This window comes from Nerophis ophidion, linkage group LG03, assembly GCF_033978795.1.
Source record: "Nerophis ophidion isolate RoL-2023_Sa linkage group LG03, RoL_Noph_v1.0, whole genome shotgun sequence".
NCBI lineage: Eukaryota > Metazoa > Chordata > Actinopteri > Syngnathiformes > Syngnathidae > Nerophis > Nerophis ophidion.
Window position 1 is genome coordinate 60109331 of NC_084613.1, and position 17805 is coordinate 60127135.

The window sequence follows — 17805 nt, forward strand, 5'->3', positions numbered from 1 at the left end:
GAGAGAACTAAGGACGACGAAGCAAGAAGGTAAACTCAAAAAGGCCTTTGTGGCAAAAACAACAAAAGTTATCCAATCCGAACTAAACTTAGGCTGGAGTTTGCAAGACGTGCAACTACAAACTAAGACACAGGCTGGATGGCACCAGGAGCAATCAGAAACAAGCGTAGCAAAATGCAAGAGAGGTCTCGGAGTGAAGCCAAAGGGTTGAATCGCCAAGTGCCATCCAGCTGCCAAAGTGCAGGTTAAATATCCTCAATCAAAATTAGAAACAGCTGTGCACGTCTCGCAGCTCCACCCACGAGAGAGACGGGAACTGCAGGGGAAAGAGAACTGGAGTGAGGTCACAGGGTCAACTGCACCAACAAAGGAAACTGAATACAAACCACTAGGTGGCAGCAGGTGGTGACAATATCCCCCCCCCTTAATCAACGGACGCCACCTGGCGGACCTCCTGGCTTCTCAGGAAATCTACGAAAAAAATCAGTGATTAAAGATTTATCAAGTATAAGAGAACGAGATATCCACGAGCGATCCTCTGGCGGGTAACCCTTCCAGTCGATCAGAAACTGCACCCCCTTGCCTCGGCTCCTGGCGTCCAGAATGGTGTTGACAATGTAGGCCGGATGACCCTTCACCTGCAGAGGAGCTGGGGGGGACACTGAAGGTGGACTAAGGTCACTTGACTCAACGGGCTTCAGGCGGGAGACATGGTAGACAGGGTATGACTTGAACGACTTAGGTACCTTGAGTCGAGCTGTGACAGGGGTGATCATCCGTTCCACCTCATATGGTCCTATGAATCTGGGTGCCAGTTTCCTTGACTCCCCTGGCAGCGTAACGTCTCTGGATGAGAGCCAAACCTTTTGGCCGGGTTTGTAGTCAGGGGTTGGTCTTCGTTGACGATTAGCCACGGTCTGGTTTCGTCTGGCAGTTCGAGACAAGGCGGCATGGGTATCCCGCCAAACACGGTGTGCCTGGCGCAGGAAGGCATTCACGGAAGGAACTGCGGACTCAACCTCCTGAGAGGGAAATATAGGAGGTTGGAAGCCATGCACAACATGAAAAGGAGACCGGCCAGATAGGTGGACCACAATGCTGGATGTTGGTGACAGACACATCTCAAGGCCGCTCCGAAGTCCTGGTTGGCTCTTTCGGATTGTCCATTAGATTGCGGGTGGCATCCTGATGACATACTGACGGTCGCCCCCAACAGCTTGCAGAATGCTCTCCATGTAGCCGAAGAAAACTGAGGTCCTCTGTCTGATACCACATCCATTGGGATTCCGTAAAGACGAACCACGTGGGTGACCAGCAATTTTGCCGTTTCCAGGGAGGAGGGAAGTCTACGAAGGGGGATAAAATGTGTAAACTTAAAAAACCAGTCAACAATGGTAAGGATAACAGAAAACCCCCTGGAGATGGGTAGACCTGTGACGAAGTCCAGAGCAATGTGCGACCATGGACGAGAGGGGATGGGGAGGGGCTGCAGCAACCCCGCCGGAGCCATATGGGATGGTTTGCTCCTGGCGCAGACCTGGCATGCGGCCACAAATCTCCTTGTGTCTTTTTGAACGGTTGGCCACCAAAACCGCTGAGTAAGTAGGAACTCAGTGCGTTTGGCCCCAGGGTGGCAGGCGATCTTGGAGGAGTGAGCCCAAGACAAGACTTCTGGACGGAGAGTCTTTGGTACAAAAAGGCGACCAGGGGGGCAACCAGCCGGAGTAGGAGAGTCCCTGGTCGCCTCCGACACACGCTTCTCAATTTTCCACTGTACTGCACCAATGATCCGGGACTGGGGAATGATGGTCTCTGGGGGGGTGTCTTCTGTAGGGGGAGAAATCATCCTCGACAAGGCATCAGGTTTAACGTTGTGTGACCCTGGGCGAAAAGTGATGCAATAATCAAACCTTGTGAGGAATAGTGACCAACGGGCCTGGCAGGGATTGAGGCGTTGAGCAGAGCAAAGGTAGGCTAGGTTACGATGATCAGTGTATATGAAGACAGGATGGTTGGCCCCCTCCAGCCAGTGCCTCCATTCTTGAAGAGCCAGGATAACTGCCAGCAGCTCTCGGTTCCCAATGTCATAGTTCCTTTCTGCTGCTGACAGGCGTTTGGAGAAGAAAGCGCAGGGGTGCAGCCTCTGATCGACAGTGGAACGCTGGGACAAAACAGCCCCTACACCGGTGTCAGATGCGTCTACCTCAACAAAAAATAGGAGATCAAGATTACAGTGAACTAATACAGGAGCAGAGGTGAAAAGGGATTTAAGGTGACGAAAGGCTTGATCTGCCTCTGAGGACCACTCAAAAGGAACCTTGGAGGAAGTTAGTCTATTAAGCGGCTGCGCAATCTTACTAAAATTCTTAATAAAACGTCTGTAAAAGTTGGCGAACCCGAGGAACTGTTGCAACAGTTTTCTGGAAGTCGGAATTGGCCAGTCTATCACAGCTTGAACCTTAGCTGGGTCTGGTTTAACCTGCCCCTTTTCTACAATCAGCCCCAAAAATGACACAGTGGAAGAATGAAACGTGCACTTTTGGGGCTTAACATACAATCGGTTCTCTAACAGTCTCTGCAAAACCAGTCGAACATGTTGGCGGTGAGTTTCGATGGAGCGTGAAAAGATAAGTATTTCATCTAAATAAACTACTACAAATCGGCCTATCATGTCGCGGAGAACGTCGTTGATCAAACACTGAAAAACACCGGGAGCATTAGTGAGCCCAAACGGCATGACGCAATATTCAAAGTGGCCTAACGGGGTGTTGAAAACAGTCTTCCATTCGTCGCCCTGACGAATACGCACTAGGTGATACGCGTTGCGTAGGTCCAGCTTGGTAAAAACTACCGCCCCATGCAGAGGTGTGAAAGAAGATTCTAGCAGTGGAAGAGGGTATTTGTTCTTAATAGTAATCTTATTTAGCGCTCGATAGTCAATACAAGGTCGCAGCCCTCCATCCTTCTTTTTGACAAAAAAGAACCCCGCCGCCACGGGAGCGGAAGAGGGACAAATGTGTCCGGCGGCGAGTGAAGAGGAGATATATTCCTCCATAGCAAGCTGTTCGGGACGTGAAATATTGAACAACCTTGACGAAGGTAGCGTAGACCCTGGAAGGAGGTCAATGGCACAATCATATGGGCGGTGGGGGGTAGGGCTGTCGCCCGGTCTTTACAAAACACCTCCCTAAGTGAATGATACTCCTCAGGGATTAGTGATAAATCAGGGGGTTGCGGACTGGACAGAATGACTGGCCTAATAGGAGACGCAGCGGAACGCAGACAGTGACTATGACAAAATATACTCCAGTTCATAATCTTGAGTGTAGTCCAATCTATGCTCGGATTGTGACGTTGCAACCAAGGAAGACTAAGAACTACGAGAGCCGAGCGAGACGGCATAATAAAAACACTAACCTGCTCACGGTGGTTTCCCGAAATAAGGACAGATGTGTCGAGTGTTTGATGCGTAATATTAGCCAGGTGACGCCCGTCAAGTGAGCTAACCGTCTTTACACGTTCGATACCCACAGCAGGAATTTTTAGTGACTTAACAAGATCACAGTCAATAATGTTCTCATATGCCCCTGAGTCAAAAAGTGCCTTGATAGGGCAAGATCCCCCCACCCAAAACAGAGTACCTTCTACTTGAAGTCTTCCCATCTGCTGAGGAGGTGCAGACGTAGCTGCCGGGGCAGGCGGCGAAGATGGTAATCTTGGCGGCGGAAGATCTCTGGTGGAAGCAGGACGGCCTTTGATAGGGCGCGCAGGGCAGCGAATGCGGAAGTGGTCCGCAGCTCCGCAATACAGGGATAGCCTCAGTCTTATCCTTTGACTCCTTTCCTCTGATGACAGGCGGTTGCCACCCAACTGCATGGGTATAGCGCCCTCTGGCCCCTCCTCCGGGGAACTGCAGTCAAGAGGCGAAAGCGATCCCCCCTGAGGTTTGGACGGAGGTAGTAGAGGGCTGGTCGGTGGCTGCCACCTGGTGGACGGAGGATCCCTCTCCTTTTGGGCTTGACGTTCTCGTAGGTGGTTGTCCAAGCGGATGGAAAGCGAGACTAGCTCTTCAAGGGTCTGGGTCTCGTCACGGGCCGCCAGCTCGTTTTGGATGCGGGGGCTGAGGCTAGCCAGGAAAATTCCCCGCAATGTTCTCTACTCCCAGCCGCTCTCTGCTGCCAGGATCCGGAAGGATATAGAGTGGTCGGCTACGGAGGAAGTCATCTGTCGAAGCGCGAGGAAGCGGCTGCCTACCTCTCGTTCCCTCACAGGATGGTCAAACACACTGCACAGCTCAGCAGAGAACAGGGTTAGACTAGAGCGAAGTTCTGGTTTGCTCTCACATACCTCCATAGCTCAGCGTGCTGCTCTTCCGGCCAGTAGGCTGAGTATATATGCCACTCGGGCGGGATCAGATGAATATGAGTGAGGCTGCTGTGCAAATACTAAAGAGCACTGGTACAAGAAGAGTCTGCATTTACCAAAGTCCCCTTCATACCTAGATGGGTGTGGTATGCTGGGTTCACGGGCACAAAAACTCGGTGTCGAGACGTCGGGGGAACCGAAGTTTGCTGCCGCCGGTTGAGCTACCTCCGGGTTTTGTAGCGGATGAGGGGCAAGCATGCGGGCGTGCATCTCCCGCACCAGTGCTGTCAGTTCGGCCAGACGTTGATCATGTTGACTTATTTGCTGGCCATGAGCCCTGAGGGCCCGTCGAACTGGATCTTCGTCTGCGGGTTCCATATTGACTTGGCGATTCTGTCACGGTTTGGTATTACAAGTATGGCGAGGAACCCAAGGATGCAGACACACAAAAGGTGAGTAAAACAGTCTCTTTACTCAGTAGAACGTACTTACAACTAAGAGTGCTCCAAAAAGGAGAGAACTAAGGACGACGAAGCAAGAAGGTAAACTCGAAAAGGGCTCTGTGGCAAAAACAACAAAAGTTATCCAATCCGAACTAAACTTAGGATGGAGTTTGCAAGACGTGCAACTACAAACTAAGACACAGGCTGGATGGCACCAGGAGCAATCAGAAACAAGCGTAGCAAAATGCAAGGGAGGTCTTTGGAGTGAAGCCACAGGGTTGAATCGCCAAGTGCCATCCAGCTGCCAAAGTGCAGGTTAAATATCCTCAATCAAAATTAGAAACAGCTGTGCACGTCTCGCAGCTCCACCCACGAGAGAGACGGGAACTGCAGGGGAAAGAGAACTGGAGTGAGGTCACAAGGTCAACTGCACCAACAAAGGAAACTGAATACAAACCACTAGGTGGCAGCAGGTGGTGACAATATTATTACCTATACAGTAACAAGTGTGGATCCACTTTGGACTGGATTCTCACGGTTGTGTTTGATCCACTATGGATTGAACTTTCACAGTATCATGTTAGACTCGCTCGACATCCATTGCTTTCGGTTCCCCTAGAGGGGGGGGTTGCTCACATATGCGGGTCCTCTCCAAAGTTTCTCATAGTCATCATTGTCACCGACGTCCCACTGGGTGTGAGTTTTCCTTGCCCTTTTGTGGGCTCTACCGAGGATGTCGTTGTGGTTTGTGCATCCCTTTGAGACACTAGTGATTCTAGGGCTATATAAATAATCATTGATTGATTGTTAGATTGAAGTGCTGTCAAATGATTACATTTTTAAAATCAGATTAATTACAATTTTTAAATTTTAATTAACTGCGATTAATCATGGAAAAATCACTCAATTTAAATTAACTTCAAAAGAACCACAATATTATGACACAAATGCAATTTTATTGTCCGGTGGGGGTGTATTCTGAATAGGCTTTAACGATTCCAGAAACTAATCTAATTGCGTTTTTTTACCGTAATATTGCTATTGCAATTTACTATACAGTTCTCTTGTTCAAGGTCCTTTTCTGTTGTATTTTTAACAAACACAAGCAATTCATCAATCTGTATTGTAATAAAAAAAACATCAGATGTGTTATACACCAATTGCTCTCTCCCATGGACAATACAATTACATTTGCCCCTCACCAAATTGCACATCAAAAACTGCTGATTTACTCAATCACATATTTTTTTATCTTATATTATATTTATATTTGTTGTATATTTGGCCCATTTTCAAGCATCCATTCATCCATTCCCCCCCGCTTGTCCCTCTCGTAGTCACGAGGGGGCTGGAGCATATTGCAGCATAAAATGTCTAAATAAACTATCATTACTAAAGTAGTATGAGCCAATAGATATGTATTTACAGTATATCTAACCAATAAGAGTGTGATTTCCAAGGTATACCCTGCCCAAATGCAGCTGGAATAGGATCCAGCCATCTCCGCGACCCCGAGAGGGATTTTCAGTATCATGGCCACTGATTGGCTCAGCCTCAGTCAGCATCCAGTCTTGTCCTTATAGGTGTAAAAAAGTGACTATATGGGTGATATTTCATATCTAAAGAACGCTCATCATGCTAAAAAAATGCATTTAGGAGTTTTTTTATGCTTAAGCAATGAAAATACTTCTAATATTTTGCAGAAATTAATTTACCACGATTAGTGCCGTAACCAATTAACCACGATAAACTACTAAATATTTTGACTTGCAGTCTTGTCAGCGTTCACCATTGGAAGGTAAACAAATGTGGTACGAACATACGTTAAAGCTATATTAGTCAGTAAAAAAAAATCACACAAATTCTTGAACTTTGCAAAATGCATGATAATCACCTTTAATTGATATATGAACACAAGACTATTCAGTAGGGCTGCACAGTTAATCAAATTTTAATCGTGATCACGATTTTGTGGCCACAATACAGACGACCGTAACATCAACCGTGCACCAAGAAACGCTGTATCCATCCACCTCTCAAAGACACGTCAAAATAAAGGACGTAAAAATGTTTTATTTGGCTAAATACATATGTCCTATATATACTGTGAGACATACAATGGATGTGTTTCTTTGTATGTGCCTTTCGTGCATAATCTTATTTTTAATGTTTGTACTTAATGATCGCACTCTGCAAATGGCATATTTATTTTAGTTCGCCTTTTGTCTTTTGAACATTTTATTTTACGTTTAATTATTTTAATATTTTCGTTTTGAAATGAAAGCCAAGTTCACATACTGTTTGTTTAAAATGCAATAAAATAGTTTCAAAATAACAGTAAATTATCGTGATTAATAATTCCATCCATCCATCCATCCATTTTCTACTGCTTATTCCCTTCAGGGTCGTGGGGATTGCTGGAGCCTATCTTAGCTACAATCGGGCGGAAGGCGGGATACACCCCGGACAAGCCGCCACCTCATCACAGGGCCAAAACAGATTGACAGACAATATTCCCACTCACATTTAGACACTAGGGCCAATTGTTTGTGTTGCCAATCCACCTATCCCCAGTTTTTTGATTGATTGATTGAAACTTTTATTAGTAGATTGCACAGTACAGTACATATTCCGTACAATTGACCACCAAATGGTAACACCCAAATACGTTTTTCAACTTGTTTAAAGGCCTACTGAAATGAGATTTTCTTATTCAAACGGGGATAGCAGGTCCATTCTATGTGTCATACTTGATCATTTCGCGATATTGCCATATTTTTGCTGAAAGGATTTAGTAGAGAACATCCACGATAAAGTTCGCAACTTTTGCTTGCTAACAGAAAAGCCTTGTCTGTACCGAAAGTCGCAGATGATGACGTCACCCGTTGAGGGCTCCTCACATCCTCACATTGTTTTTAATGGGAGCCTCCAACAAAAAGAGCTATTTGGACCGAGAAAACGACAATTTCCCCATTAATTTGAGCGAGGATGAAAGTTTCGTGTTTGAGGATATTGATAGCGACGGACTAGAAAAAAGAAAAAGAAAAAAACAAGGTAAAAACAGATGTTTTTAGACACATTTACTAGGATAGTTCTGGGAAATCACTTATCTTTCTATTGTGTTGCTAGTGTTTTAGTGAGTTTAATAGTACCTGATAGTCGGAGGTGTGTTTCCACGGGTGTCTTGAGGCCAGTGTCTCAGGGAAGTCGACAGCAGCTTTATGGACGGCGCAAGCTCAGCTGATCTCCAGTAAGAATGGACTTTTTACCACAATTTTCTGACCGAAACCTGCCGGTTGACATTCAGCCGGGATCCATGTTCACTTGACCGCTCTGATCCATAGTAAAGCTTCACCTCCGGGAATTTTAAACAAGGAATCACTGTGTGTTTGTGTGGCTAAAGGCTAAAGATTCCCAACTCCATCTTTCTACTTTGACTTCTCCAATATTAATTAAACAAATGGCAAAAGATTCAGCAACACGGATCTCCAAAATACTGTTTAATTATGCGGTTAGAGCAGACGACTTTTATCTGTGTGTGTGTGCAGCGTTCATATTTCCTAACAGTCCGTGACGTCATGCATACACGTCATCATTACGCGACATTTTGAAGAAGAAACTCCTGGGAAATTTAAAATTGCAATTTAGTAAACTAAAAAGGCCGTATTGGCATGTGTTGCGATGTTAATATTTCATCATTGATATATAAACTATCAGACTGCGTGGTGGGTAATAGTGGGTTTCAGTAGGCCTTTAAGTGCATGTCTTTGGAGGTGGGAGGAAGCCAAAGTATCCGGAGGGAACCCACACAGTCACGGGAAGGACATGCGAACTCCACACAGAAAAATCCCGAGCGCAGGTTCGAACCCAGGACTTTCATATTGTGAGTCAGATGCACTAACACCTGTGGTTTCAATATTGATAAAAATAATAGTGATTATTATTTTTGCCATGATCGTGCAGCCCTACCTTTCAGTAAGTCAACTTTTTAATTCTGCTAATATGGTAAATGGGTTATACTTGTATAGCGCTTTTCTACCTTCAAGGTACTCAAAGCGCTTTGACACTATTTTCCACATTCACACACACATTCACACGCTGATGGCGAGAGCTGCCATGCAGGACTCTAACCACGACCCATCAGGAGCAAGGGTGAAGTGTCTTGCTCAAGGACACAACAGGCGTGACCAGGTTATTAGAAGCTGGGGATTGAACCAGGAACCCTCAGTTTGCTGGCACGGCCACTCTCCCAACCCCGCCACGCCGTCCCCATGTCTGCTTAATTAATTATACATTAATTGCTCAGCCTGATGTTGGCGTAAGCTAATTTTGTGAGACCTTGACTGAGTTCAGTGCAGCCTAACAAGATTTTTTGTGACGGCCGGAAGTATGTTCTTTGTCGTTGAGCTCTTACTTGACGGCTTTAATGAGTGACAGTGAGAGGAAGATAGATGTTATTAAAGCGCCGCCTAAAATCGATTGTCTTCTTCCCTTCGGCGATCATATTTGATGTACCCTCGCTTACATTGCTTCACCTGCAGATGATATGGTATGATAATAAAATTCCTTGACTCGTAGAATAATCCAACATAGACAGACTTGGTTTAAACAGACTTCTTCTGGAACGTCCTCACATATTAAAGAACTCCCACTCGGTTCCAGCCACATGAGCAAGCCAACTTGAAAGTAAAGTGAATATGGAGTAAGAGAAAAACTTGTACGAATAAACCTTTCTTGTTAATTGAAGGTTGCAGACACTGTTGGATATGTTTTCATTTCGTTCAGTGATCACATAATTAGTAAATTATATCTTGTTTAGTTCATTCATTAATTGATCATTGTCAGTCATGCACTCTTCCATTTATCAACACTTCAGAAGCTCAACTGTGAATCCAGTAATGTGCCAAGCTGTGAAAAAAAACAAACACATTGGCTTTTGCTGTGAGCCAGCGAGCAGATGTCCTCTGCAACAGCCGGAATCACAATTTATCTATGGCGACACTATTGTTTTTTAACATAAATTTTAACTCATCTTTCACTCACTTAGTCTTTACCCATGATGGGTGTGAAACTCTTAATTGCAAAGTCAATTACCGTATTTTTCGGACTATACTTTGCAGTTTGCGACATATACTCCGGAGGGACTTATGTGTGAAATTATTAACACATTACCGTAAAATATCAAATAGTATTATTTATCTCATTCGCAGAAGAGACGAAGAAAATGTCAGCAATCGTCACACACATGTCAACCAAAAAGAATTTGGCGGGGGAGGGTCATGGCAGAAGTGCATTGTGGGTCATGGGAAGCTAACTGCTATATGCTACTGCCATAGCTATTAAAATGGATTATTTCATCGTTGGAGGTAACTTATAAAAACTGAGAAGCGCTGAACAAAAATTGTACCGAAAAGGAAATCATGTACTGCAGATTACAAGCTGGACGCAGTGAAATATGCAGCAGAAAACGACAAGAGGAAGCTGCGCATACCTTTGGAGTTGGCAGAGTTGTTGAGAAGCGACATCGAGGAAGAATATTTCATCGGATTTATCGATTAGGAGTGACAGATTGTTTTGTAAACGTATAGCATGTTCTATGTTATGCAAACCCCGTTTTCATATGAGTTGGGAAATTGTGTTAGATGTAAATATAAACAAAATTCAATGATTTGCAAATCCTTTCCAACCAATATTCAGTTGAATGCAGTATAAAGACAAGATATTTGATGTTCAAACTCATTAACTTTATTTTTTTTTGCATATAATAATTAACTTAGAGTATCATGGCTGCAACACGTGCCAAAGTAGTTGGGAAAGGGCATGTTCACCACTGTGTTACATCACTTTTTCTTTTAACAACACTCAATAAACGTTTAGGAACTGAGGAAACTAATTGTTGAAGCTTTGAAAGTGGAATTCTTTCCCATTCTTGATTTATGTAAAGCTTCAGTCGTTCAACAGTCCGCGGTTTCCGCTGTCGTATTTTACGCTTCATAATGCGCCACACAATTTGGATGGGAGACAGGTCTGTACTGCAGGCGGGCCAAGAAAGTACCTGCACTATTTTTTTACGAAGCCACGCTGTTGTAACACTTGTCTTGCTTAAATAAGCAGGGGCGTCCATGATAACGTTGCTTGGATGACAACAAATGTTGCCCCCAGACCTGTATGGACCTTTCAGCATTTGTTGCCTTCAAAGATGTGTAAGTTACCCATGCCTTGGGCACTAATACACCCCCATATCATCACAGATGCTGGCTTTTGAACTTTGCGCCTATAACATTCCGAAGGGTTATTTTCCTCTTTGTTCAGGGGGACACCACGTCCTCTGTCTCCAAATATAATTTGAAATGTGGACTCGTCAGACCACAGAACACCTTTCCACTTTGCATCATTCCATTTTAGGTGAGCTCGGGCCCAGCCAAACCGGCGGCGTTTCAGGATATTGTTGATAAATGGGTTTTTCTTTGCATAATAGAGTTTTAACTTGCACTTACAGATGTAGCGACCAACTGTAGTTACTGACAGTGGTTTTTATGAAGTGTTCCTGAGCCCATGTGCTGATGTCGTTTACACACTGATGTCAGTTTTTGATGCAGTACCGCCTGAGGATCAAAAGTCTAATATCATCCCTTATGTGCAGTGACTTCTCCAGATTTTCTGAACTTTTTGATGATTTTACGCACCATAGATGGTAAAATCCCTAAATTCCTTCCAATAGTTCGTTGAGAAATGTTGTTCTAAAACTGTTCGACAATTTGCTTACAAAGTGGTGACCCTCGCCTAATCCTTGTTTGTGAATTACTTAGCATTTCATGGAAGCTGCTTTTATACCCAATCATGGCACCCAACTCTTCCCAATTAGCCTGCACATTTGGGATGTTCCAAATGAGTGCTTGATGAGCATTTCTCAACTTATTAGTATTTATTGCCAACTTTCCCAAATTCTTTGTCACGTGTTGCTGGCATCGAATTCTAAAGTTAATGATTATTTGTAAAAATAAAAATGTTCATCAGTTTCAACATCAAATATGTTAACTTTGTAGCATATTCAACTGAATATGGGTCTAAAATGATTTGCAAATCATTGTATTCCGTTTATATTTACATCTAACACAGTTTCCCACTCATATGGAAACAAGGTTTGTAGTTATTTGAATGTCTCTTACCATAATATGTTACGTTAACATACCAGGCATGTTCTCTGTTGGGTATTTATGCGTCATATAACGTACACTCATCCAGCCTGTTGTTCACTATTCTTCATCCATCCATCCATTTTCTACCGCTTATTCCCTTTCGGGGTCACGGGGGGCGCTGGCGCCTATCTCAGCTACAATCGGGCGGAAGGCAGGGTACACCCTGGACAATTCGCCAACTCATCGCAGGGCCAACACAGATAGACAGACAACATTCACACTCACATTCACACACTTGGGCCAATTTAGTGTTGGCAATCAACCTATCCCCAGGTGCATGTCTTTGGAAGTGGGAGGAAGCCGGAGTACCCGGAGGGAAGCCACGCATTCACAGGGAGAACATGCAAACTCCACACAGAAAGATCCCGAGCCTGGATTTGAACCCAGGACTGCAGGACCTTCGTATTGTGAGGCAGACGCACTAACCCCCTCTACCACCGTGAAGCCCCACTATTCTTCATTTATTTTAAATTGCCTTTCAAATGTCTATTCATGGTGTTGGATTTTATCAAATACATTTCCTCCAAAAATGCGACGTATTTATGTTTTTTTTACCTTCTTTACTATGCATTTTCCGGCCGGTATGACGTATATTCCGGAACGATTTATAATCCGGAAAATACGGTACAGTTAAGAGGACAGCAAGTGGATGCATTGGTAATGAAAAAAAAAAAAAAAAAAAATTTTTTAAATCTCTTCCAGCCACTATGCGTCAGAAGGATTGCTTCTTTGCCCCACTCCAGATGGATAATCACTGTTATTATTTGCTGGAATGGTTATTTTGGCTGGCTACTCGAGAGGGGTCGAGGTGGTGATTTTTCATAACATTGAAAACGTTTTTTGTCCACAAGTGAGTTTCCGATTTCAAAAGGCGGTGTGTGGTAGTGGGAAACAAGACTTTAATATTGCACATCACATCACACCACATCACAATTATGTAATGCAGGAGCGTTAAATGTCGTTCTTGTGTTTGCGTAACCCGTCTGGGCTAGTGCCATCTTCTGTTCCACCTGCAGCTCAAACCAGCGTCTTCTGAATAAGAGTGCGAAAGAGCTACACAACCAACTAAAAGAATCAGCTGTCAACTCTCAAGGTAGTGATGCTTAACTTGGTTGTTTTGGGGGACACATTTCCAGAGCTATAAGAACTGGGAGGACGGACTTCTCCCTTCACTATTATTCTTATTTTGTATATTCCTGAGAACCATTTCATTTTGGTGTATTTATTTTGTCAGAGTGCTGTGCTGATTTTAAGGACCTTCTACAAAAAACCGAGTCAAAGATCATCTCTTTGACAGCACTTAAGTATTTTAATCTGCTGCAAAAATGTGAGTCTCGAAAGTTTTCTTTTTTAATTGAACTTGTGAGCCACCAGTGAATAACCCACATGATGAGAAAGAGAGTACTTAAAATGGAACCTTGAGGAACACTAGTATAACTAATTAAGTTGAACCAATGACTACTCCATCCATCCATTTTCTACAGCTTGTCCCTTTTTCGGGTGGCGGCGGGTGCTGGAGCTTATCTCAGCTGCATTCAGGTGGTAGGCGGAGTACAACCTGGACAAGTCGCCACCTCATCACAGGGCCAACACAGATAGTCACACAACATTCACACACTAGGGCCAATCAACCTATCCACAGGTGCATGTATTTGGAAGGGGGAGGAAGCCGGAGTACCCGGGGGGGAACCCACGCAGTCATGGGGAGAACATGCAAACTCCACACAGAAAGACCCTGAGCCCGGGGATTAAACCCGGGCCCTTCGTATTGTGAGGCACATGCACTAACCCCTGTTCCACCGTGCTTATGGATGGATGGACGGATGGAATGACTACTGTCTGGTTCGAAAGTAAACAAGCGACAACAACAACTTAGTTACATGACTCACATTACTAAAAAAAATTGTACCTGCTAAAAAGGAGAGGACATAAGGGCCTCAACCCCAGTTATGTAAATCACACGTTTGGACCTGAGTGTTGTTTGCTAACAAGGTTGAAATGTCAATGGAGGGATTTGCCAATGTCTTTCCAGTGGTCCAAGGTCCTCTATACAACAGGAACATGTTTGTGTTTTAGGAATTTGCTGAAAAAATATATGTCTCCCAAATTTTAAACTGACCTCTGGGTTCGGTAAGTATCATTCCTGGGCCTGATTTGGCCCCCGGGCCGCCAGCTGAATGGCCCTGTCCAAAAGTGTCAATGTGTGCTCTCCAACAAACTAACTGTACACTGGAACTGGTGTCTGTTACATTTAAGCCTTGTGACGCTTGGGTGGCATCGTGGTGAGGTTTTGTTCTCTCGTGGATGCAGCGGAATGGAACACAGCGTGAAGGTAGGAATGATGATTTATTAAACTATAAACATAGACTAAGAACAGAAAGACTTACACAAAGTCACTAAGACAAAACAAACAGAAAGCGCTAGCATGTAAGCTAGGAACATAAACAAGGCAGGAATAGCGTGGAAGCTAACAAGTATCAAACAGTCTTTACCACAATGCAGGAAGAGCGACGTCACCTGTTGCATGGAAGCAAATGAGAATCTGAGAATGAATGAAAAACCAGGGCAGGCTTAAATAGAAGGGATAATAAAAAAGCAGGTGCATGTGAAAAACAAGGCAGGTGACACAAATGGGTAATTATGGAATCGGAACAAAACAGGAAGTGCCACCAGGAACTACGGAAGTCAAACAACAAGACGAGATACAAAACGGAACCAAAACCAGAATATGCCATGATCCGAGGAGCGGATCATGACAAGCCAGGGCCGATATTCGGTAAGGTATTTAACTGACGATAAATGAAATTTAATTCGGTAAGTTTTCCAGTGGATGCTTCGAGAGCATTTACACATTTCATCGCTTTCAGCGGCTATGCGCGTTTGTAGCAAGGTGAAATGAAAAGATGGTAAATTAACTTGTCCTCATTAAGTGTCTTTGACTTTTCGTGTCGCTGGTTATTTTGTAGCAGCAAACATGGACACAATGATCAGAAAACCAAATGCTACCGCCCCGGGAATATTTCAGTTCAAACCATTGGAACACGTTAAGCCTATCGACACAGAGGAGCCACTTTGCTGAATTTGCGCGACAACAACAAACCTGCATGTCCACTTGACACACTTAGTTAGCGTTTTTGTCAACAAACCAGGTCCGTGTAACCAAAATGTTGCAAAATAGTGTGCGCTCACAGAAAGTGTGGTTAAATACACCGGCAAAGACATGCTGCCATGTAATACTGTTATAAAAGTAGCATTTTTTAAAAGTGGTGTCATGGTGTCATGTCATGTCGGTTGTCCTCACTTGGAATTTCCATCCATCCATCCGTTTTCCACCGATTATTCCCTTTGGGATCGCGGAGGGCGCTGGTGCCTATCTCAGCTACAATCGGGCGGAATTTGCCACACTTTAAGTTTTTTTTTGCATATGACGTTAGGAACTCGCATGGCTGCAGTTGTGTGTCCCCGATGATGCAAGAATCCAGGAGAGTTGAGTGAAGGTAAGAAAATAATTTAATACTCAGAAGAAACAGAAATAAACATGAAGCAGTCTTGCAGAGTAAATTCTCCAACATAGATTTATCTTTGAGCACTAAGGAGTGCTCGAGTGAAACATAAATAGCCAGTTGTTTGATTGACAGCAGGTGTGAACCGCTGCCAATCAATGAAAAGAGAAAAACAACAGTGCTCGTGAATAAAACAGGAAATACAACAAAGTAAGAGCACTGAACAGATAGTAAATACAAAAACACGAAAAACTAACAGAAATAAAGTGACAGATTGTCACATATGACATGTTAATATTTTTTTATCTCTATTATCTTTATTTATAATAATAATAATAATGGATTAGATTTTTATCGCCCTTTTCTATTGTTAGATACTCAAAGCGCTCACATTGTAGTGCTTTTATCCTGCACTACCATGAGTTAATGCGACGAAATTTTGTTCTTATCTGTACTATAAAGTTCAAATTTTAATGACAATTAAAAAGATGTCTAAGTCTAATACATATGGTTATGTTTATATTGTTGCTCTGCACTTTAAAAAAAAACTTGAATGTCAGTTAAGTAATGTACAACTCTACCTCTGCCTACATGTTCAATATTGAAGTACAACTTTGTTTGTCAATACTTTATTTAGCTACCGTATTTTTCAGAGTATAAGTCGGTCCGGAGTATAAGTCTCACCGGCCGAAAATGCATAATAAAGAAGGAAAAAAACATAAATAAGTCGCACTGGAGTATAAGTGGCATTTTTTGAGGGTAATTTATTTGATAAAACCCGACACCAAGAATAGACATTTGAAAGGCAATTTAAAATAAATAAAGAATAGTGAACAACAGGCTGAATAAGTGTACGTTATATGACGCATAAATAACCAACTGATAAGGTGCCTGCTATGTTAACGTAACATATTATGGTAAGAGTCATTCAAATAACTATAACATATAGAACATGCTATACGTTTACCAAACAATCTGTCACTCCTAATCGCTAAAACCCATGAAATTTTATACTTTTAGTCTCTTACTTGAATGAACTAAATAATATTATTGGATATTTTACAGTAATGTGTTAATAATTTTACACATAAGTCACTCCAGAGTATAAGTCGCACCCCTGGCCAAACTATGAATAAAACTGCGACTTATAGTACGAAAAATACGGTATGTTATTTATTGTTTAGCTTGTGTATATTTTAAGGTCTCCTACTCACTCTTTAACATATTATATTGCTTTTGGTTATGATTTGCATTCATGGTATTCATTTGTATTCATGTATTCATTAATGGCAATAATACCGATTATAGGTCAATATATCGTCAAGCAAATTCTGCATGCTGTCCATGCAGTACTGTTACTGCTTTCCGTCTGGGCTTTCCACTGACCCATGTGATTAATATTTTTTCTCCTACCCATATTTTAAAGAGGAACAGATGGTCGTTATAGTCGCTTCCTGAGTGTTAGCTTTCTACGAGTTGCCACTCGAGCTGCACTGATGCATGTGTTTATTATTTCCATGCGCTCAATTACTTCTCCGATACATGGCATGCAGCACCTGTGCTGCACACTCCTCTCAGGCAGCTGCGATACGTGCATATCGGGATTTCCACTTACACGTTCTCAAATTTATCACAAAACAAACATGCATAAGAATTGGGCTAAATGGCCACATGCAAATTGGCTATTAGCTTTCCTGTAATTAAAACTGAAATGTTCCAGTGCCGATGCCATATACTGTATAATCATTGCAAAGGTTCCTATGCAAAACCCAACTTAGTAGTCATCATAACAGTGTCCAGTATGTTGTAGTTTTGCGAAAGCAGGGCTTACATTTTCATTTATGAAAACATCCCTGGACTGTAATACGTGCTATGCATAAAAATACTGCAGTGAACCAGAGGAGGGGTTGAGGGGTTATGCAAGATAATAAAGAAAATGGATTCTACTACCAGGTTGTAAACATCTACTGACACTTTACTGCTATCTCCAAAAAAAAAAAAAATAGAACCAGCAGCATGAACATGAAGTGATTGATTGATTGATTGATTGATTGGTTGATTGGTTGATTGATTGATTTCAAACATGCACAGTAAAACAAAACACATTTTTTATTTTATTTTATTTTTTTTACATTTTGGCAGAGATATTCATGCAAGTGGTTGGGTGAAGCAGATGCTTATAATATCCCAACCACTCTCACTCGTTCCACAGTTAAGATAAACAGTATAATACAAGAACAATACTATATAAACAAAAACAAGAAAAACTCCTGTACACTAACAATACGATAGTAC

The 17805-nt window shown here is 42.9% G+C and overlaps 1 protein-coding gene across 1 annotated transcript in view; it reads left to right on the forward strand.

Moving 5' to 3' along the window:
• The window catches only part of alk (ALK receptor tyrosine kinase), a 924960-nt gene that overhangs the window by 515502 nt on the left and 391653 nt on the right, over window positions 1-17805 (forward strand). The gene's annotated exons all lie outside the window — the stretch shown is intronic.